Source organism: Globicephala melas, chromosome X (genome assembly GCF_963455315.2).
Source record: "Globicephala melas chromosome X, mGloMel1.2, whole genome shotgun sequence".
In the NCBI taxonomy this organism is placed as follows: domain Eukaryota; kingdom Metazoa; phylum Chordata; class Mammalia; order Artiodactyla; family Delphinidae; genus Globicephala; species Globicephala melas.
Window position 1 is genome coordinate 46,678,844 of NC_083335.1, and position 25,624 is coordinate 46,704,467.

A 25,624-nucleotide genomic window follows, 5' to 3' on the forward strand; every position below is an offset into this window, starting at 1 on the left:
CAGTAAACTTGCTCCAGCCTCTTAGACAGGCTCATCCACCAGAGGGCAGACAGCAGAAGCAAGAAAAACTACAATTGTGCAGCCTGTGGAACAAAAACCACATTCACAGAAAGACAGATAAGATGAAATGGCAAAGGGCTACGTACCAGATGAAGAAACAAAATAAAACCCCAGAAAAACAACTAGATGAAATGGAGATAGGCAACCTTCCAGAAAAAGAATTCAGAATGATAGTGAAGATGATCCAGGATGGCAGAAAAAGATTGGAGGCAAAGATAGAGAAGATGCAAGAAATGTTTAACAAAGACCCAGAAGAATTAAGGAACATACAAACAGAGATGAATAATACAATAACTGAAATGAAAAATAAAATAGAAGGAATCAATAGCAGAATAACTGAGGCAGAAGAACAGAGAAGTGACCTGGAAGACAGAATGGTGGAACTCACTGCTGTGGAACAGAATAAAGAAAAAGGAATGAAAAGAAATGAAGACAGCCTAAGAGACCTCTGGGACAATATTAAACATAATAACATTCACATTATAGAGGTCCCAGAAGGAGGAGAGAGAGAGAAACGACCCGAGAAAATATTTGAAGAGATTATAGTCAAAAAGTTCCCTACCACAGGAAAGGAAAGAGCCACCAGAGTCCAGGAAGCGCAAAGAGTCCCACACAGGATAAACCCAAGGAGAAACACACCAAGATACATAGTAATCAAACTGGCAAAAATTAAAGACAAAGAAAAATTACTGAAAGCAGCAAGGGAAAAACAACAAATAACATACAAGGGAATTCCCATAATGTTAACAGCTGATTTCTCAGCAGAAACTCTACAAGCCAGAAGGGAGTGGCATGACATATTTAAAGTGATGAAAGGGAAGAACCTATAACCAAGATTACTCTACCTGGCATGGATCTCATCCAGATTCGATGGAGAAATCAAAAGCTTTACAGACAAGAAAAAGCTAAGAGAATTCAGCACCACCGAACCAGCTCTACAACAAATGCTAAAGGAACTTCTCTAAGTGGGAAACACAAAAGAAGAAAAGGACCTAGAAAACCAAACCCAAAACAATTAAGAAAATGGTAACAGAAACTTGCATATCAATCATCACCTTAAAAGTGAATGGATTAAATGCTCCAACCAAAAGACACAGGCTTGCTGAATGGATACAAAAATAAGACCCATATATATGCTGTCTACAAGAGACCCACTTCAGACCTAGGAACAACATATACACTGAAAGTGAGTGGATGGAAAAAGATATTACATGCAAATGTAAATCAAAAGAAAGCTGTAGTAGCAATACTTATATCAGATAAAATAGACTTTAAACTAAAGGATGTTACAAGAGACAAGGAAGGACACTACATAATAATCAAGGGATCAATCCAAGAAGAAGATATAACAATAATAAATACATATCCTCCCAACATAGGAGCACCTCTATACATAAGGCAACTGCTAACAGCTATAAGAGAGGAAAACGACAGTAACACAACAATACTGGGGGACTTTAACACCTCTCTTACACCAATGGACAGATCATCCAAACAGGAAATGAATAAGGAAACACAAGCTATAAATGACACAATAGACCAGAGAGATTTAATTGATATTTATAGGACATTCCATCCAAAAACAGCAGATTACACTTTCTTCACAAGTGCACATGGAACATTCTCCAAGATAGATCACATCTTGGGTCACAAATCAAGCCTCTGTAAATTTAAGATAATTGAAATCATATCAAGCATCTTTTCTGACCACAACACTATGAGATTAGAAATCAATTACAGGGAAAAAAACATCAAAAACAGAACACATGGAGGCTAAACAATATGTTACTAAATAACCAAGAGATCACTGAATAAATCAAAGAGGAAATTGAAAAATACCTAGAAACAAGTGACAATGAAAACACGACGATCCAAAACCTATGGGACTCAGCAAAAGCAGTTGTAAGAGGGATGTTTATAGCAATACAAGCCTACCTCAGGAAACAAGAAAAATCTCAAATAAACAATCTAACACTACAACTAAAGTAACTAGAGAAAGAAAAAAAAAAAACCCAAAGTTAGTAGAAGGAAAGAAATCATAAAGATCAGAGCAGAAATAAATGAAATAGAAACAAAGAAAACAATAGCAAAGATCAATAAAACTAAAAGCTGGTTCTCTGAGAAGATAAAAAAAAAATTGCTAAACCATTAGCCAGACTCATCAAGAAAAAGAGGGAGAGGGCTTCCCTGCTGGCACAGTGGTTGAGAGTCCGCCTGCCGATGCAGGGGACACGGGTTCATGCCCCAGTCCGGGAAGATCCCACATGCTGCGGAGAGGCTAGGCCCATGAGCCATGGCCACTGAGCCTGTGCGTCCGGAGCCCATGCTCCACAATGGGAGAGGCCACAACAGTGAGAGGCCCATGTACTGCAAAAAAAAAAAAAAAAAGGGAGAGGACTCAAATCAACAGAATTCGAAATGAAAAAGGAGAAGTTACATCAGGCACCGCAGAAATACAAAGCATACTAAGAGACTATTACAAGCAACTCTATGCCAATAAAATGGACAACTTGGAAGAAATGGACAAATTCTTAGAAAGGTATAACCTTCCAAGACTGGACCAGGAAGAAATAGAAAATATGAACAAACCCATCACAAGTAATGAAATTAAAACTGTAATTAAAAATCTTCCAACAAACAAAAGTCCAGGACCAGATGCCTTCACAGGTGAATGCTACCAAACATTTAGAGAAGAGCTAACACTAATCCTTCTCAAACTCTTCCAAAAAATTGCAGAGGAAGGAACACTCCCAAACTCATTCTATGAGGCCACCATCACCCTGATACCAAAACCAGACAAAGATACTACAAAAAAATAAAATTACAGGCCAATATCACTGATGAATATAGATGCAAAAATCCTCAACAAAATACTAGCAAAGAGAATCCAACAACATATTAAAAGGATCATACACCATGATCAAGTGGGGTTTATCCCAGGGATGAAAGGATTCTGCAATATATGCAAATCAATCACTGTGATACACCATATTAACAAACTGAAGAAGAAAAACCATATGATCATCTCAATAGAGGCAGAAAAAGCTTTTGACAAAATTCAACACCCATTTATGATAAAAACTCTCCAGAAAGTGGGCATAGAGGGAACCTACCTCAAAATAATAAAGGCCATATATGACAAACCCACAGCAAACATCATTCTCAATGGTGAAAAACTGAAAGTATTTCCTCTAGATCTGGAACAAGACAAGGATGCTAACTCTCACCACTATTATTCAACATAGTTTTGGAAGTCCTAACTACAGCAATCAGAGAAGAAAAAGAAATAAAAGGAATACAAATTGGAAAAGAAGAACTAAAACTGTCACTGTTTGCAGAAGACATGATACTATACATAGAGAATCCTAAAGATGCCACCAGAAAACTACTAGAGCTAATCAATGAATTTGGTAAAGTTGTGGGATACAAAATTAATGCACAGAAATCTCTTGCATTCCTATACACTAATGATGAAAAATCTGAAAGAGAAATTAAGAAAACACTTAATTTTACCATTACCATTTTACCAAATTTTACCAAATTTACCAAAACACTTGATTTTACCATTTACCATTTTACCAAATTTTACCAAATTTTACCAAATTTTACCAAATTTACCATTTACCATTGCAACAAAAAGAATAAAATACCTAGGAATAAGCCTACCTAGGGAGACAAAAGACCTGTATGCAGAAAGCTATAAGACACTGATGAAAGAAATTAAAGATGATACAAACAGATGGAGAGATATACCATGTTCTTGGATTGGAAGAAACAATATTGTGAAAATCACTATACTACAAAAAGCAATATACAGATTCAATGCAATCCCTATCAAATTACCAATGGCATTTTTTACAGAATTAGAAGAAGAAATCTTAAAATTTGAATGTAGACACAAAAGACCCCACATAGCCAAAGCAGTCTTGTGGGAAAAAAATGGAGCATGAGGAATCAGTCTCCCTGACTTCAGACTATAGTACAAAGCTACAGCAATCAAAACAATATGGTACTGGCACAGAAACAGAGATATAGATCAATGGAACAGGATATAAAGCCCAGAGAAAAACCCACGCACCTATGGTCAACTAATCTATGACAAAGGAGGCAAAGATATTCAATGGAGAAAAGACAGTCTCTTCAATAAGTGGTGCTGGAAAAACTGGACAGCTACATGTAAAAGAATGAAATTAGAACACTTCCTAACACCATACACAAAAATAAACTCCAAATGGATTCGAGACCTAAACGTAAGAACAGGCACTATAAAACTCTTAGACAAAAACATAGGAAGAACACACTTTGACGTAAATCACAGCAAGATCTTTTTTGATCCACCTCCTAGAGTAATGGAAATAAAAACAAAAATAAACAAATGGGACCTAATGAAACTTAAAGCTTTTGCAAAGCAAAGGATACTACAAACAAGACGAACAGATAACCCTCAGAATGGGAGAAGATATTGGGAAATGAATCAACAGACAAATGATTAATCTCCAAAATATATAAACAGCTCATGAAGCTCAGTGTTAAAAAAAAGAAAACAACCCAATCCAAAAATGAGCAGGAGACCTAAACAGACATTTCTCCAAAGAAGACATACAGATGGTCAAGAAACACATGAAAAGCTGCTCAACATCATTCATTATTAGAGAAATGCAAATCAAAACTACAATTAGGTATTACCTCACACCAGTCAGAATGGGCATCATCAGAAAATCTGCAAACAGCAAATGCTGGAGAGGGTGTGGAGAAAAGGGAACCCTCTTACATTGTTGGTGGGAATGTAAATTGATACAACCACTATGGAGAACAGTATGGAGTTTCCTTAAAAATCTAAAAATAGGGCTTCCCTGGTGGCACAGTGGTTGAGAGTCCACCTGCCGATGCAGAGGACACGGGTTCGTGCCCTGTTCGGGGAAGATCCCACATGCCGCGGAGCAGCTGGGCCCATGAGCCATGGCCGCTGAGCCTGTGCATCCAGAGCCTGTGCTCCGCAACGGGAGAGGCCACAGCAATGAGAGACCCACATACCGCAAAAAAAAAAAAAAAAAAAAAAAAAACTAAAAATAGAATTACCATATGACCCAGCAATCCCACTACTGGGCATATACCTAGAGAAAACCATAATCCAAAAAGACACATGGATCCCAGTGTTCACTGCAACACTATTTACAATAACTAGGTCATGGAAGCAACCTAAATGCCCATCAACAGACGAATGGATAAGCAAGATGTGGTACATATAGACAATGGAATATTACTCAGCCATAAAAAGGAACGAAATTGGGTCATTTGTAAAGATGCGGATGAATCTAGAGACTGTCATACAGAGTGAATTAAGTCAGAAAGAGAAAAACAAATATCGTATATTAACGCTTATATGTGGAACTTAGAAAAGTGGTACAGATGAACCAGTTTTCAGGGCAGAAATTGAGACACAGATGTAGAGAACAGACGTATGGACACCAAGAAGCGAAAGCAGTGGAGGAGGGTGGTGGTGCTGTGATGAATTGGGAGATTGGGATTGACATATACACACTAATATGTATAGAATGGATAACTAATAAAACCTGCTGTACAAAAAAATAAATAAAATGAAATTCAAAAAAATATACTAGTGTCAATAAAAAATTGTTAGTATCATGAAGGGAAAAGAACAAAGATCTCAAATCAACAACCTACGTTTACAACTAAGGAAATAGAAAAAAATATAGAAAGTTAAACCTACAGCAAGCAGAATAAAGTAAGTAATAAAGATTAGAAAGGAGAGAAGCAAAATGGAAAATAGAATTATCTATTATTTTCATAGAGATTATCAATGAAATTAAAAGTTGGTTCTTAGAAAAGATCAAAATTTACAAACGTTTAGCTAGAATTACTAAGAAAAAAAAAGAGAGAAGACTTAAACAACTGACATCAGAAATGGAAGTGGGGACATAAAGACTGACCTTACATGAGTAAAAAACATTGTAAGAGAATACTGGGAATAACTGCATGCCAAAAAATGGGATAACCTAGATGAAATGGAAAACTCCTAGAAACATACAAATTACCAAAACTGGCTTAAGAGGAAATAGAAAATCTCAGCAGACCATCAATAAGTAAAAAGATTACATCAGTAATTTTAAAAAGTTCCCAATAAAGAAAAGTCCCGAACAAGATGATTTCAATAGTGAATTCTGGGCTTCCCTGGTGGCACAGTGATTGAGAGTCCGCCTGCCGATGCAGGGGACACAAGTTCATGCCCCAGTCTGGGAAGATCCCACATGCCGTGGAGCGGCTAGGCCCGTGAGCCATGGCCACTGAGCCTGCGCGTCCGGAGCCTGTGCTCCACAACGGGAGAGGCCACAATAGTGAGAGGCCCACATACCACAAAAAAAAAATAGTGAATTCTATGAAACTCTAAGGAAGAATTAATACCAATTCTTCTCAAACTCTTCCAAGAAACAGAAGAGGAGGGAACACTTCCTCACTCATTCAACAGAGCCAGTATTACCTTGATGACAAAGACATCACAGGAAAGAAAACTATAGACCAGTATATAAATATAGATATAAAAACTCTCAACAAAATAGTAGCAAACTGAATTCAACAGCATATTTAATAAGGACTATACACCATGACCAAGTGGGGATTGGCTTTTTCACTCAGCATAGTTCCTTGGAGATTCATCCCAGTTGTCAAATCGATGACTCTTTCCTTTTTATTGCTGAGTAGTATTCTGTGGCATCGACGTACCACTGTTTGTTTAACCATTTATCCATTGAATGACAGTTGTTTCTATTTTTTTAGTTATTATGAACAAAGTTGTTATCAATATTCATGTTCAGTTTTTGTATGTCTTCAAGTCTCTTGGATAAGTGCCCAAGACTGCAATTCCTGAGTCAAAAAAAAAAAAAAAACACCAAACATGCAATATTCTAAAAAGAATATTTTAAGTTTGCAGTGGAGATACCACTTCTGATTTTAAATTGACTTGGTCTGTGTATGACCTGTCATTCTTTAATGTAAATACAGATTTATTTATAAATTGAGGAAAGGCTTCACAGTTCTAGGCTCTAAAGGTGTCTTGCTGCAGACACTTGGAAAAACTATTGATTGTACACAGGTCTTTTTAACTACAGTGTGCACAAAATAACGATTACTATCAGTGGTATGATCTTCAAATAGGAAGGACAATATTATTGTCATGAAAACAGTAATGCCATTACTGTTATCGACCATGATTTATAAACCCTAATGTAGTCAGGTTTCTTTGGCTACTTTAATCAAGTGAGTGTGTTATTGTTCACTACAGTTTTCTGAAAAAGCAATGCTATATAAATGGAATCTAAAAAAATGGTACTGATGAACCAAGTGGCAGGGCAGGAATAAAGAGGCAGACGTAGAGAATGGACTTGAGGACACGGCGGGGAAGGGGAAGCTGGGAAGAAATGAGAGGGTAGCACTGACATATATACACTACCAAATGTAAAATGGATGGCTAGTGGGAAGCTCCTGCATAGCACAGGGAGATCAGCTCCATGCTTTGTGATGACTTAGAGGGGTGGGATAAGGAGGGTGGGAGGGAGGCTCAAGCGGGAGGGGATATGGGGATATATGTATAACATATATATATATATGTTATATATATATACATTCACTGTGTTTTACAGCAGAAACTAACACAACATTGTAAAGCAATTATACTCCAATAAAGATATTTTTTTTAAAAAAGCAATGTTATAGATTAACAAATTTGGAATTATATCTACAAAGGTTCACAGTGTGCTTTTGAGAGGCTCCTATAAGTTTAAAAGCATAAGAAATCAAAAAGCCAATTTCTCATCATAAGTCCCATGAATTCCAGTAGAAAAAGGAAACAAAAAACAAGTGCCTGACAGAAGTTGATCTACCTATTTTTTCTAAGAATGATGTATTCGGTGGGTTATACAAAGCTGAATATATTGCTAAACCTTTAGATGGCTTCTCTCCTATTATATAAGAAAAACACCTTGTAAAGGGAAGTTATTAGAGGTAAGTAATTAATTTCCCCAAAATATAAAAGGTACTTTAAAATAAATATATTAATTATAACAATGTTTCAAATAATTTTATATGCAATTTGCACTGAAAATTGATTTTAATTTCATGAAAAATATAGTATAAAGTATATTAATATTATCAACTCAAGGTCTGTAAGATAAAAACCTATACAGAACAGTAGTATCATGAGATAAATTCATATATTGTCATTTCCCATTGCAGGATACATAGTTTATAATTAAGACCTTTTTCAGGGGCCAAAAGTAATACTCAGAACATATTCTAACATCAAGTGGAATAACATTCATATTACAGAGGTCCCAGAAGGAGAAGAAACAAGGGGCCAGAAAAATTATTTGAGGAAATAATGGCTGAAAACTTCCTGAATCTGTGGAAGGAAACAGATATCCAGGTCCAGGAAGCCCAGAGAATTCCAAATAATATGAATGCAAAGAGAAAATACACTGAGATGCATTATAATTAATGTGGTAAAAGTAAAGGATAAAGAGAGAATCTTAAAAGGAGAAAGAGAAAAGCAATTTATTACATACAAAAGAAACTCCATAATGCTATCAGCAGATTTTTTGCAGAAACTTACAGGCCAAAAGGGAGTGGCAAGATATATTAATAATGCTGAAAGAAAAAAACCGCCAACCAAGAAATTCTCTACACAACAAGGTATTCATTCACAATTGAAGGAGAAGTTAAGAGGTTTCCAGATAAGCAAAAGCAAAAGGAATTCATCACCACTAAACCAGCCTTACAAGAAATGTTAAAGGGACTTTGGTAAGCTAAAAAGGAAAGGAACTAATTAATAATAAGAAAACATAAATAGGTAAAAGTCTCACTGGAAAACATGAATAAATAATAAGGGTAGTGGAGCAATCACTTATAAAGCAAGTATGAAAGGTAAAAGACAAAAGAAGTAAAACTATTTGAAAAACCAGTAATTAGTTAAGGGATGTATGAAATAAAAAGATGTAAACTGTGTCAGTAAAAACATAAAATATGAGGGGGGTAAAAATATAAAGTTTTGGAATGTGTTCCAAATTAAGTTACTATTAACTTAAAAGACTATGTTATACACTTAGGATGTCATATGTGAACCTCACAGTAACCACACACACAAAAATTATAATAAATACAAAAAAGAAAATGGGAAACGAATCTAAACATAACAATCAAACCACAAGGGAAGAGAGAGAGAAGAAAAAAGAGAGAACTACAAAAATTGCCAAAAAACAACTAACAAAATTACAATAATTATATAGCTATCAATAATTACTCTAAATGGAATAAATGCTCTAATCAAAAGACATAGTATAACTGAATAGATTTTTTTAAAAAAGACCTTTCTATATGCTGCCTACAAGAGACTCACATCAAACCTAAAGAAACTCACAGACTGAAAATGAGGGGATGGAAAAAGATATACAATGCAAATGGAAATAAAAAGATAGCTTTGGTAGCAATACTTGTATCAGATAAAATAGAGTTTAAAACAAAGACTGTAACAAAAGTCAAAGAAGGCATTACATAATAATAAAAGAGTCAATCCAACAAGAAGATATAACATTTATAACATTTATGCACCAGACAAAGAAGCACCTAAATATACAAAGCAAATATTAACAGAGGTAAGGGAAGAAAGAGACAATACAATAAGAGTGCAGGACTTTAATACCCCTACCCTCCTTATATCAATAGATAGATCATCCAGATAGAAAATCAGTAAGGAAGCATTAGCCTTAAACAACACTTTAGACAAGATGAACTTAATATATATACAGAACACTGCATCTAAAAACAGCAGAATACACATTGTTTTCAAGTGCACATGGAACATTCTCCAGTTTAGATCATATGTAAGGTAACAAAACAAGTCTCAATAAATTTAAGAAGACTGAAATCATATCAAGCATCTTTTGCGACCACAAGTGTATAAAATTAGAAATCAATCGCAAGCAAAAAAACTGGAAAAAAAACAAATGCGTGGAGACTAAACAACGTGCTATTAAACAACCAATGGGTCAACGAAGAAATCAGAGAAGAAAGCAAAAAATAACTTGAAACAAATAAAAATGCAAACAGAACATTCCAAAATCTTTGGGACACAGGAAAAGCAGTTCTAAGAGTAAAACTCATAGAAATACAGGCCTATCCCAAGAAACAAACAAACAAATCTAACTTTACATTTAAAGGAGCTAGAAAAATAAGAAGAAAATAAACCCAAAGTTGGTAGAAGGAAGGAAATACTAAAGATCAAAGAGGAAATAAATAAAATAGAAACTGAAATTTTAAATAGATCAATAAAACAAAGAGCTGGTTCTCTGAAAATATAAACAAAACTGATACACCTTTAGTCAGACTCATCAAAAAAAAAAGAGGGGGCCCAAATAAAATCAGAAATGAAAGAGAAGGTACAAGTAACACCACAAAAATGCAAAGGATCGTAAGATTACTATGAACAATTATATGCCAACAAATTAAACAAAATAAATGGATAAATTCCTAGAAACACACAACCTTCCCAGACTCAGTCATGAAGAAAGAGAAAATCTGAATAGATGGATTACTAGTATAAATGTAATATTACTCAGTTATAAAAAGAATGAACTCTTGCCACTGCCACAAAATGGTTGGTCCTACAGGATATTATGCTAAGTGAAACAAGTCAGACAGAGAAAGAAAAATACTGTATGATTTCACTTGTATGTGGAATCTAAAAAACAAAACAAACAAACATACAAAACAAAATAGAAATAGACTCATGGATACAAAAAGCAAAGTGGTGGTTGTCATGTGGGGGTGGGTAGGAGATGGGCAAAATAGGTGAAGGGGATTAAGAGGTACAATGTAAAAGCATCATCGTTCTTCAGATTATACATACCATTTGTCTCAAAAGAATTTGACTAAGTTTATTTAAGTATAATTAGCTAAAATGTTTTAAGTGTAAGGTTTTCTATGAGAAAACATTTATTGTTTACTTATTGAAGCTTCTATATATTAAATACCAGATTAAGCATTTCACCCCCAAATTACAGAATCTAAAACCATCACAAAATGAATACTTAAATCATTCTTTCAGCACATGTACTATTAGAAATGTCAAGTACACAAGGAAACCCGAAACACTTATTTAAATTCTGTGGCCTTATTGTTATTCCTTTTGTTGTGAAACACATAATTTATGGAGTATGGAAGAAAATACTTCATAATGATACCAAATAATTACTCAGTTAAACACACAATAAATTTTAATTTTTATCATTGACTGAAATAAACGGGTGATATTTTAATAAGTAGAATGTTGATCCCCAAACACTAAACTTCTTTCTTGTAAAACAACAGCCTTATCTGATCTAGACACTCTTAGAGACATTAACAATGAGAAGCTAAACCACCAATAAATGATTTCTTAGAGAAAGCTAATTAAAATATTTAATGATATTCAAAATTAGTCAATCTGTATAATTAGCAATCAGTCTGACATGTTTCTTTTTCGTATCAAACACAATAAACATGTGGTCTACTCCATACTTAAAATCTATCCAGGGACTTCCCTGGTGGCGCTGTGGTCAAGAATCCACCTGCCAATGCAGGGGACACGAGTTCGATCCCTGGTCCGGGAAGATCCCACATGCCGCGGAGCAACTAAGCCCGTGTGCCACAACTACTGAGCCCGTGCTCTAGAGCCCACAAGCCACAACTACTGAGCCCGTGTGCCACAACTACTGAAGACCACACACCCTAGAGCCCACGTGCACAACTACTGAGCCCATGCCCCGCAACTACTGAAGCCCACACTCTGCAACAAGAGAAGTCACTGAACTGAGAAGCCCATGCACCGCAACAAAGAGTAGCCCCTGCTCTCCACAACTACAGAAAGCCTGCACACAGCAACGAATACCCAACACAGCCAAAAGAAAAAAATTAAAAATCTATCCATACTTGCCTTTTAAAACTAGTATTTAGCAATTATAATGAACAACGTGCATGTGAGTGAATGGACACCCAGTAAATCTTTAAAACTGTAAAGTGTGTGCCTACTAGCATTTTTTATGAGATCTTATCACCACCCACTGTACTTGATTAAGAGAAAGCTTAAGCATTATGTTTATCTTTTATTTGACAGAGGCCCTAAAGATATATCAGATAATGAAATGTAAACAGATAGAAAGTAACCCAGGGGCTTCTTAACCCTGGGTCCCAATTCAGGGAGTATGCAAACTTGGAAGGGGAAAACTGACATCTTTATTTTCAGTAACTGCTGATTTGAATTTAGCATCTCTTTCAATTAGGAATGTAGGCAACAGACCACAGTGTATAAGCAGCACCTACCACTTGGCCACTGTGACTAACAGAAGTCACAGATATTTTCCTATCACACCACACACCACATTTCTGGTGATATATTAAAATATCAGGGGCTTCCCTGGTGGAGCAGTTGTTAAGAATCCACCTACCAATGCAGGGGACACAGGTTCAAGCCCTGATCCAGGAAGATCCCACATGCCGCGTGGAACAACTAAGCCCGTGCACCGCAACTACTGAGCCTGCGCTCTAGAGCCCTTGAGCCACAACTACTAAGCCCGCGTGCCACAACTACTGAAGCCCACGCACCTAGAGCCTGTGCTCCACAACAAGAGAAGCCACTGCAATGAGAAGTCATCGCACCGCAACGAAGAGTAGCCCCCGCTCACCGCACCTAGAGAAAGCCCATGCAGAGCAACAAAGATCCAATGCAGCCAAAAATTAATTTTTTTTAAAGAGTAAAATATCATCATTTCTTAAAAATTTCACTAGTTATACGAGCTGCCACTTTGTCTTGTTATTTAAAAAATCTTGTAAAGGGGCTTCCCTGGTGGCGCAGTGGTTGGGAGTCCGCCTGCCGATGCAGGGGACGCGGGTTCGTGCCCCGGTCCGGGAGGATCCCACATGCCGCGGAGCGGCTGGGCCGCAAAAAAAAAAAAAGCTTGTAAAGAAGCCCATTACTGTCTCAATTTTTTAATTAAACTTTCTATTTTGAGATAATTGTAAATATGCACCCAGTTATAAAAGAAATGCAGAGAAACCCTTGTTTTCACCCAGTGGTAATGTCTTACAAAACTATATTACAATATCACAACTGGGATACTGATATTGAGAAAACCCACCTATCCTGAGAGTTCCTTAGTTTTACTTGCACTTATTTGTGTGTGTGTGTGTGTGTGTGTGTGTGTGTGTGTGTTTATTTAAGTTCTTTGCAATTTGATCATCTGTAGATTCTTGTATCCAACCACCAAAATCAAGATACAGAACACTCCCACGGCCACAAGGATGCTTCATGTTACCTTTCACAACCACACTCAAATCCCTCCCACAACCCTCCACCCCTGGCAACCACTAATCCAGTCTCCATTTCTATAATTTTGTCAATGTCATATAAAGGCAATCATACAATAGTAACCTTTTGGCATGGGCTTTTTCACTCAGCATAATGCCCTGGAGATTCATACAAATAATCGCACATATCAATAGTTTGTTCCTGTTTATTGCCGAGTAGTAGCCCATGGGTTGATTCCAGTTTTTGTCAATTATGAACAAAACTGCTATAAACATCTGTCCTCAGGTTTTTGTGCAAACGTAAGTTTCTATTTCTCTGGAATGTGTCATAAGTTTAAAAAATAGTTCGATAAGTATATTTTAATATAATTAGTTTCCTTGTTAATCCTATGTAGCTTGTGCTTTACGTTTAAAAACATGATTCTGAGAAGGTGCCCATAGGTTCACCAGACTGCCAAAGGGGCTCACGGTACAAAACAAGCTAAGAACCCTTACAGGCATCTGTTTTCTCTATTTTGTACTGGAACTATATTCACTCTATCCTCTGCCCTATGAAGGGAGAAAATGTACGCTACCCTTTCAAACAGAGAAAGCTCACCTATGCAAAAGACAACAAGAAAATGGACAGAATTTGACCAATGATAATGTCCAATAGGATAATCAATCTATTCGCATAGCCAGTTTCTTCACGTACCATTTAAAGATAAGAACAATAGGGAAAGCTTCATCAGCATTTGTTATGTTGAGCAAAGACCATAAGGATATTTAAGAATAAGATATTTAGATATTTAAGCTATACAGAAAACAAATTTATGGTTACCAAAGAGGAAGGGGGGAAGGGATAAATTGGAAATTTGGGATTAACAGATACACATTACTATATATAAAATAGATAAACAAGGACCTACTACTGTATAGCACAGGGAACTATATTTGATATCTTATAACATAATGGAAAAGAATCTGAAAAAGGAGATAGATAGATAGACAAATAGAACTGAATCACTTTGCTGTATACCTGAAACACTGTAAATCAACTATACTTCAATTAAAATTTTTTAATTTAAAAAAAGATATTTAAGTATAATGTTTTCCCTCCCTGCTTTACCATTTTTAGACCTAATTCTAAGAGTAACTTTAGACACTGTAACAAAGCTAGTTTAATAATACTTTTGCAGATTATAAATGTTTCCTATAGCCCAGATAGAAACTACATCTTAAGGAGGTAATGAAGCTATAAATCGTAAATGAAATAAAGAAAAATTCCTTCCACAAAACAAAAAATTTCCCTATTATTTTTAGACCCCTAGCCTTGTAAACATTTTACTAAGTGCTATCAGCCAAAATGAACACACTGAACTTTATTCAGTTCCTTGCCTACCTTTATCAATGGTGCATCAATAGTAAAATATCCAAAGCATAGAAAAACAAAGTAAAAGATCTATGACTGATTGACATGTAAATAAATGGATGTGTGTCATCGGCACTGAATGAGATTCATAGCTTTAGACATCAAAAAGGACTTATATTTCTATAGCACAAACAGCTTTCAGAACTTTTCCTATATACTCTTGCATCTGAATCTAACACCGGGGGAAGATACTGCTAAAACCATTTTTCTTTTCTGCAGCTGTGAAAATTGAGCCATGGGGAAGTCACGACGTGCCTGAGACTGTCTAACTAGCAAATAATTGTCAGAAACCGGCTAGAATCTAAAATAGAGAGTTCCTTTCGGAAGACAGGGCAGAACTATTTTCAAGGGAGTACAATTTGCTTTCGATGTCGGATTAGAACAAAAAGAGGAAAAGTGGGCAAAAGTTTCAGAAATATTCCTTCCCCTCAAAAGCTGTGTGAATTTAATCAAGTTATTACTTGTCCTCCTGGGCCTCAGGTTCCTTATCTGCAAAATGGGAATAATATTGTATCTACTCTCAGAGTTGTTATAAGGATGAAATAAGAATCCAGGTAAAATACAATAATGTCTGGTATATAATAAGTACTCAATTAATGTTTGCTGCCATTATATATTATTTTATCATTAATCTAATGAGAAATGTCTTTTAAAATTGCCTAATAAAAGAAATACTGGTAGTATGAAATGAGTAGTTTCTGGTCACCTTGTTCAGGTGATGCTGAGTCGGGCTGCTTATCTTTCTGAAATGCTCAGGAAAGGATTTCTACCTTAGGCAGATAAGGTGATTATTTTCAAACTGTATTCTAAGGGCCCACAGAATTCCTTAAGTTGTTTTCGGGGCTGCTTTGGGGGCTGAAGAGGGGATGCGTACAGAGGAGGGCTCATCGGGGAGTGTCCATATCTTCTCTCCCCCAAGAATAAGGACATTTGCACATTTGCCTGCTTTATATATTCCTATTCCACATGTGATTTCTTATGGATAAACTGCTTTGATGTTAAATAAAGTTTAAACCCACTGAGCTAGATGATCTTGAAGGTCCTGCCCTTTTGAATCTATGACTCAGAATATGCCTCCATTTGTGTACTAAAGCACAAGCTTTTCTTTTTTAAATATAAAATTTTAATTGACTGCCATATTCTCTGCACACACACATGATTAGTCAGGTTTTCAGTTTCTTCACAAAATAATCTATCTCTTTTGCATACGGTGTCTTTTTCATATTAGAATAGTCCCACTCAACATTTATTGAGTTCCCATGAGGTTCCAGGAACTGGGAGTACAGATACAAGCCAAGACATACCCTTGCCATCAAAGAGCTTACACTTTGGGTGAGGGTGAGGGGCAATAAGCAGACTTATTAAACAATGTGATAAGTGCCGTGACAGAAGTACACATGGGGAGGTACGGGAATTTGAAGGATAGATGGTCTGATTTTATTTGGGGGAAGATGGTCAGGCAAGCTGTAAAAGGTGAGTGCATGTTCACCCAAGGCAGATAAAGTTATTTTAGTAAGAAGTCAGAATAAACACTGAGGCACAATGTTTGCCAACTTGCTAGTAGATCAATAAAACTGGAGCTCAGGGGTAATGTTTCTCAAACTGGGATCCTCAAACATATTCCTAATGGCCTCTGACTTGTATAAGATAACTTAAAATTCTGCAGTTTCATTTCATCAGATAATGTGATAAAACTCTGCATTAACTGGATTATCGGGATAACCATGTTACCCCCAAGTCCTGCCACCTAATCTCAGCATCCACATTTGCATTTAGGTTCACACTGTTACTGGGAAGGATGACTTTCATTATCTCAGACTAATGAGAACAGAGATGGTCTCAGTATGAAAACAATGTATTTGTACCAAATAAAAAGCAAATGACATTGCAGCTTGCTAGACTAGTCAAAATTTAACCACAGATGGAGTAAACGGATGGTACAATTGGGTCATCCTATGGCACTCTAGTCACAGAGAATGAAAAAAATGCCTTCCTGTACTGTAGTAGCTTCACATTGTAAACAGCAATTTAGGTTCAGAACATCATTTATCACTTAAAATAATGTTAATTTAAATTTTATTGTTTTTTGTATTTTTCTTTAACACGTATATTTGTTTTATAAAGTGTGTAAGACTTATTGGCAGAGTGTAAATCTTATTCTGTATTGGCACACATTTAAACAGTTTAATTAAAATATTTTAAGTCAACACTGGGGTCTTTGAGAAGGCTTTTCCTTTAAAAGGGGGCTATATCTTGGTCAAATCTGAGAAATTGCCATAGGTGAGAGAAAAGCACTGGAAGGATTTAGGCTGTGGAATGACAAATATATCTGTATTGTAAATGATGGCTTGAGCTGGGCAGTGTGTAGAAAAGCAGTTGGGGGAGAGAATGGAGCAGTAGATTTGTTTAGGGAAGAATATGATGAAGTGATAGCTATAAACATTGCAGTTAAAAAGACAAGACTGGATTAGAGGGTTGTTTAGGACCTAGACTTACTTCACCTAGCTTAGTGAATGGGGATGCCGGGCCAGGTAAGATGGACGAATTAACATGCTTCCCAGATTTAGGCAGCCCCTCTGAGCTAAGTGATAATGTTATCTGCATTTTTACAGATCAAGAAACTTAGGTTTCAGGAACTTGGACAAGGTCACATTACTAGTAAGAACCTGAATTTGATCCCAAATCCTGACACTGAGGCCTGTGTGCTTAAACATGGAACAACACTGCCTCCGTATTAGTAGTGATAAAGTTTGGTTCAAGATTCCCACAGAAAATATAGAAAGTGAGAAAACAAGGTCAAGTAAGAAAATCTGATTAGTGCTTACATTTAGAAACAGACAGCAAGAAGTACAGAATAGAATCTTTTATAAATCGACAAGAATATGTGAAAGGGAGGGGACATTTTAATTTGCACATATGCAACTGAATACTCAATTTTCCATTTTTGTGACCTGGTCTCTAAAAAACCGACTGCAACATTAAAAATGACAATTTATTTACAATGAAATCAGCTACTCCATAAATGTTCAGTTTAATTAAAGAAACTGATGTCTTTGGGATCAAATAGTATTTTAGGAGGACAGTCTTCTGGTTAGTGTTTAAAAGAGGAATGATTTGTTTAGGTTTGTATATGTAAACTCTAAGAATACCTGGAAGCTGATCTTTTTTGGTTTCATTTCAAAAGACTGAGTTTACCTAACAAAGTTAAACATTTGTTTGTATTTTCTACAGTAGTGATGAATCTACAAGTTATTCAAGACATTTGGTGATAAATAATTCATCTCTGCAGCATGAGAACCAATTCTAGTTCTCAAATCATATACAATGAATATCACAAAACACTGTTTGTTCAAAGCCCTAGCCTAACTTGAAAGAACACCCTGATAAGAATATCGAGCTAGTACTAGAGCATGTAGTCTTCGTAGAGTTTTTTATAAAAGCACAAACAATGTTCTGGCTCATAAGCGCTACATAATATATCATGTTACAGTTTGAGGTTATGCCAATAGAAGCAGCAGGATCAAATTACCCAATATGATGGCATTACTTTCATAGATTACCAACCATCTGTTTCAGCTGGTAGCATTCTTACCTCTAAAGACCTAAGTTGAGAATTTGATTATAAGAGAACCCACATTCCTGTTTCATCAAAATAATTATTCTAAAAATAACATTTCTTCACGGTCCACCTACAATGGTTTATTATTTTAGTGTGTCATTTACTTCTCAGAGAGAAAATGAATATAGTCTAACAACCCAACATATACACACATCTCGAAAAGCCTTCATTTCCTTCTTCTCCTACCCAAAGTAAAACATTGATGTTAAATCTCTTCAATAGTTTAGACAAGCAGTAATGTCCTTCTAAACTTCTTCACAAAATGAATGAGCCTTTCAACTTCTCTAATATATTTAGTGAGGGTTTTGTACAGCAAAGAATAAAAAGTACACCGCGTGATTTCTTAAAGTGCATGTTTACTCTCCAAACACAGCAATTTACACTACCCAAATCTGACACCAGTCTGAGGGCTCTGCTGCCAATTCTGTATTCCTTTAAACAAAACAAGAGGAGGCAAAACAACCCAAAAAAGCCAGCCATATGGAGCTCAGTAGGTTAATGCACTATTCTGACAGTTCCAACTAGTACAATTGAGGGCAAAACATTTTCAAAAGAAGAGGCTGCTATATGATGTATGTCTTTGAGAAAAAATAAATCTTGCAAAAACAAAAAACCTGAAGATTCCTTAGGTTTCTTCAAAAGTTGTGGCATGTCGTTGGCAAGTATTCATATTGTTATGCAGATCCACTTAGTTAAAAAACACAGTGAGAGTATTTCTAGAGGGAACAAGACATTATCCTAAGCAGTGAGAGGAATGTCAACGGGTATTAAAGTTCCTGTGGGGGCAAGAGATATTCATGTAACATCAGAGATTAATTTCATCTCTAAAAGCATGTATATAGTCACAAAGTGCATTTACATACAAAACCAACCAACACATTATAATTGCTTTACTCCCTTAATATAGTGGGAGGAAACTGACTTTGGAATCATGGAGATTTGATTTTGAATCCAATATCTGCTACTTAGGAATGTTTAAATGTGTGTAACCATTTTTCTGAGTTTCATTATATATTACAGAATTGCTTTGAACATTTAAATATAAATAAATGTAAGGTATCCAGCACTATGCCTAACACATAGTTAGGTATGCAATGGATATTTATTGCTTAGCATTATCATCAACATCCAACGTCTTGAGCGTACTATGTTCCAGTCACTGTACTAACTCACTTAACATTTATTATCCTAATCCTTGTAAACAATCCTAAAGAGGAATAATTATCCCCAATTCACAAATGAGAAAACTGAAGCTCACAGAAGTTACGAAACTTATCTGAAGTCACACACACAGTTCGTAAGTAGTAGACGTACAAACTCTGGTCCATTTGAACTCCTTGCTGAGGTCCACAAAGCCCTGTGTAATTTTGCCCCTACCTGTCTCTATAACTTCATCTGATTCCATCCCATCCCTATCCACTACTTCCCAACCACAGCGGTCTGTTATCTGGCACTCAAACAGCTCAAGCCCATTCCCACACTAGAGCCTCTACACATGTTCTTCCCTCAGCTGGGAAAGCCCTTTTCCTGAATGTGTGCATGGTTATCTTCTTCCCATTATTCAAATACCATCTCCTCACACAGGCTTTCTCTGGCCATCCTACATGACGTAGCCCACCATCAAAATAGCAACCTAAAAAACTCACATCACTCTTTTAGGGGCTCTTATTACTACTTGGTATATTCTTTGTTTATTACTATTTGCCATATTCTTTGTTTATTCATCTGTTGATTACCTGTCCGTCTTCACTGAAATATAAATCCCATGGCATCAAGGGCTTTGTTTCTCTTCTTTTGGGCTGTATCTCCAGTCCATAGCATAGTGCTCAGAACACAGGAGATAATGGATGGATGGATACACAACAAGAGCTTTCAACTACGCTGCTTAATACACAAAAATATACATACACATAAACACAGATGTACACCAGATCTGGAAAGTAGATGAGTTACAGGTGATTTTTCATGAGACACAAATTTGATAGAATTTGTGGCATGTTTTCCTAAAATGCTGCCTAGTATATATATATCCGATATACTCGTTAACCTGCAATGAGAACAAACTTCTCACCTTCAGTCAGACTCCCTTACTTTTAGAAAGCTATATCTTCTGTTACTCCTGGAAACAAATCTCTAGATTCCTGATCTTACGCAAACGTCCTTTGTGTAAGGATCACAAAGATCAACTCTCCTTTTTCATCACACTGGGATCTATAAATCAGTCCATTTGATCCGACCAGTTGACAACCCACATGTGTCATTTTAGATGAGCAGAATGTGGTGCGAGAGACTGTGCTAGTCTAAGTTGCCAATTAAAACACAACACCAGTAATACTAAGGAGGCAGTATGCTAAAGAGGGCAACTTACTGGAGTGGAAGTCATGACACTTAGATTTTAAACCTGGCTCAGCCATCATTTGCTTTGTGCCGTGAGACATACACAGATTCTCCGGGCCAATCTGTTTCTTCCTCTTATGAAAATGAGGGGCTAGAATATGATCTCTAATGTCATGTGCAGCTTGAACATTCCACAGTTCTGGGACAAAATAAGGATTAAAGATATTGCCTGGGGCCTGTGAGAGAGAGTGGCCACTATCAAGACCAAATATGGGGTAGAAGCACACACACCCCTGAGAGCATAAGTCTCTCCCCAAAAGTGATATTCCATCGAGATCCTGAGTCCCATATGACTTGCCAAAATTTTAATTTATTCTCTGTCCAGAGGTAAACATATTACTTACTCCCGAGTTTACGTACTGCCCCATTATTATTCTCAATAATTCTTTCCTTCATCCACCAGCCACTATAAGTTTTATTTATTCAGCAGACTTCCCCAAGGGCAGTGACTTTTTTGTAATGGTTTATGTAATTCTTCAGGAATATATCTATCATTCAATGTGTGATATATATTTTACATTACTAGAACTCTACAAAATCCTAGGGTTGAGGGAGGAGGCTTCTTTCCTCCACTATATTTTTTTCATTTATTGAAGCACACAAATCTGCATGCAGGGTGGAGGGAAGCATTTTTATGAGAAATATCATATACGCTAATAAATGTATTGATGTATATATCACAACTAATTTGTGACAATTCAAAAAAATGGTACGTGCCATTACCACTAAATATGGCCCCCCAAATTAAAACCAGTTTGAAACATTACCGACATTCCAAAGCATTCAAAAACAGAGTTTCCCTTGGAATACTGAAAATTGCTACAGACTCACTATCAAACTGGCTAAGTCCCCGAAAGCAAAACTAAAACAAGTATTAAAGAGCAAAAGTGCTACTCTTCTCCCAGATAATAATAACTTGTATGGCTTTACACAAAGTATGAGCTCTTGGTGGTCAAAATAGAACCAATCTGAAATATCCTCACCCAGCATAGTTTCCACATTAGAAATGTGAATTTTAAAGAGTGGTAAATGCTTTGAATTCTAGAAAAGTATGGTACATGTGTGGAATGTTATTTTTATCTAAGATATTATTTCAAAGAACATTTTAGCTCCTACTGCATATTATTTTTCTTGGAAGCAGATGACCTTTATGCATTACTTTTATATCTTATCTCAACCCGCAGATTAATTTCCTCATTAAACATTTACTAAGTACCACTATATGCTAGGCACTGGCTATACAAAGATGTCTAAGGCAACGTCCCCTGTCCTCAAGGAGCTCTAAGTCAGGTTGAATAGCATTTTCTTTACCAGGCGAGTTTTTAATGAAAATTTCTAAATGAGGCTTAGGGATTATTCAAATTTGTCACCTAACTCTTCTACTCATCCCAAGGTTTCTACTATTTTTAGAAAATACTTATTCTAGATTAGAAAAAGGGAGATCAATTTACAGACAGAACTTTGCCAAATTCAGAAAAAAACACTGACTCAAGCAATGAGGATAAAGAAATTATTTTTCATGCCACTGTTTCATAGACCATTTCTTAAATAAAAATATCATAAACTAGTAAAGCAAAATACTTGTCTACTGTTGTTAGACTCACCATATTAACTCATGTGGGTTTTTTAAAGAATTGATTCTCCTTCTTTCATTTTAATGTAATATATGATAAATACAGAAGAACATATGTAAAATGATGTAAGTTTTAAAGTGGAAACTAACTGTTCATAAACCCAGTATCACTTTTTGCCACATTTGGGGAAATACTGCAGTCAATCTATACTTTGTATAAATAACCAATAAAGGCTTTAAGTTAACAAACTAAACTAGGGATATAAAAGTTTGAAAGTATAAAAATTAACTTCTACTTTCAAATTTTACATTGATCTTAGTTTTTGATCTCTAATGTTAGAATTCTCTTTGAAGAACACAAATGTATTAGAAAAAATATATTGCATTAACCTCTAGCATCCCTGTAAGGTGAGACGTATTATCCCTGTTTTACAGATTGGGCAAGTTCTTTCATCAAATTTGGCCATGATACACAATGAAAAATGGAACTGGGAATAGAACCTAGGGCATCTGATTTCTAGTCCAGTGTTCTATCCATTAGTCTTTCTCTCTTATGCCTTTGGCACTTCTCATTGTCCTAAAATTCTGTCCAGGATCACTGACTCTTCAAAGTCCTAGCTCAGTTGTCAAAGCCACAAAGATACTGAACTTAGAAAAAAATTAATTGCTTTAGTTTGGGATTTAACAGAGTAGTACAATATCACAGAGTAATAACTCAGCACAAAAAAAGATTCCAAGTGTAGAAAAAACATAACAGGTGACTACTGCCTTCAAAATACATTGTGTAAGATTCAAATGTGTTCGTAAAATAACATACTTTGTTTAATGGATTCACTTGATGATTCAGTACACACAGCTATACAGAAATTATGCACTTATTGACACAGAATACAATTAAAGCAACTAAAAAGCCTGTCCATCCCCCCTCCCCAAAAAAAGCCCTGCCCATGGGGTGAGATAGAAATTCTTTCACAATGCTGATAGCAAGATGAAGGCTTGGCATAATCTTCCTAGAAAGCCATCTGGTAAGAAGAACCAAGAGCCACAAGAAAAAGTATGCATTCTCTTTGACCTAGTAATGCTGCTTCTAGGAATCTATCATCAGAAATAATCTGAACTGTAGACCAAGCTTTATGCTCTAAGATATTCAAGACATCATTTTTTTGAAAAGGAAACTTGTAAACACTTTAAGAGATCAAATGTAGGGAAATGAAGAGGTAAACTATGGCATCTACTTAAAATGGAATACTATGCAGCCATTAAAATGTTTTCATGATGGGGAAATATATCTTTGAGTCACTGTTATGTGAAATGAGAAACAAAACTCTTTGTACAGTATGATTTCAATTATGTAAAAATGTTTCTATCATTCAAATGGTAATCTATGGTAATGTTAATTATCCCCAAGTAATAGAATTTTAGATGTATATTTTCCTCTTCAAAACTTGTTGTGCTTCCAGATTTTCTAAATTTAAGATGATTACTTTTGTAATTAAAATCTATTAAATATTTTTAAAAGAAAGCTCTACCATCTGCTTTGGTTGAATTTACTCATATACATAGGTATAAGGCTTGAGTAAACAAAAGGTGAGAATAAAAGAGATAAGAGGTGAAAGAAAACAATAATAATAAAGGAGAGACACAAAACAATACAGAAAAAAAAAAGAAAGGAATAAAGAAATTTGAGGACACAAAAGAAAACCCTTCCTTCACAAAGCAGGAACAATCTCTCTTGCTTCGACCAAAGATTTGTACACTTTCAACCTCAATCACTAAGAGGATGTTTATTCAAATATGTATCACCTTCTGTTTGTTAAAATAGGCTTCAAGACACATCTCTATAGGCAGACATTTATAAGTAAAACACATTGATGAGGGGAGGAAGAGGTGAAGGAATATAGATTACATGTCACCTGAAGTTCTATGATCAAGCAAAAAAGAAAGAAAAAAGAAAAAAGAACCTTCCCCATAAAGGGTTTCCCACACATATTTCCTTCAGTTAAAAATTCTTCCTCAAACCCTAAGGCGCTCTCACTGATTACACAGTGAATGATTAGGACAAGCCCTGGACTTTGCCTTAAAAGTTACAGAGCAACCCAGGATCCCCTGCAAGATCAACACAAAAACAGCCACAGTAAAACAAATCAACAACCTAACAATGAGAAGAGAATTTTGACTATTTGTAGGGTGAGGGCATCATTTTAATGGTCACTAAGTAGTATAAGTGAATATGAAACCAGTCTTCTACCTTTAAATATTGTATGTTGACATGATATACATACAGGCACACATACATAAATATACAGAGAAATCTAGCTAAAGTTCAAATTCCAGACATGGTCAAGATCAACTAATTAACACTAGCATTAGTTGGAACTTTCTAGCTAGTGTTCAATCTTGGGAACTCAAGGTAATTATCCACTGAGTGTCTACCATGTATAAGTCACTATGTTAGGTTCCATAGGTAAAACAGAGACAAATGAGACAGTCTTTGCCTTCAAGGAACTTAAAGAAGGGAAGAATGCTTATTAACCTCAGTGAGATGTCACCATTACAATGATTCATTCATTCAAATGCTGAGTTATTCATTCATTTCAAACCATTATTGAAGATGCACTGTGTATGGCATTTGTGCTTGGTGTTAACAAACTGATGATTAAGAAGACGGTGCTCACATTGGAAGTTGAAAATACAAATCTTAAGGAGTTTACAATATTCACTAGGTAAAAACCAGAGAGACTCATTCAATGGATACATATTGAGCAGCTCCTATGGGCCCAATCTGCTGAAACTGAGGATCTGGGAGTAAACCAAGTAGACAATGAGCTCTACAAGGGTGGTCCTTACTTTCTAGTAATATGAGTAGAAAGGGGGTAGCATAGGGTTGTATGAGAACACAGAAGGACAGGATCCAGCTGTCCAGAAAGGCTTCATGGAGGATGGAATAAAAGATGACTATTCTAATTGTGCTTTCCTGTCACAGCCCTTCAATGATTTGGAGACAAGTATACCCCGCCAAAACCTTCTCTTTTTCAGCTTTCTCTCATTTCAGAATGAGAGAATGCATGCAAAACACTTAAAGTGGTTCCTGGTCCACAGAACATGATCAATACAAGTTGTCGAGCAGCACAGTTTAGCATTCCCAATGTTATTCTTAGAAGTCTGTGCCATTTTTATTTTCTCTACACCCCCTTAAAAATAAGTTTGGCAA

General features: G+C 35.9%; 1 protein-coding gene across 1 annotated transcript in view; it reads right to left on the reverse strand.

The window, feature by feature from the left end:
• Window positions 1-25,624, reverse strand: part of DIAPH2 (diaphanous related formin 2) — an 887,427-nt gene that overhangs the window by 687,486 nt on the left and 174,317 nt on the right. The gene's annotated exons all lie outside the window — the stretch shown is intronic.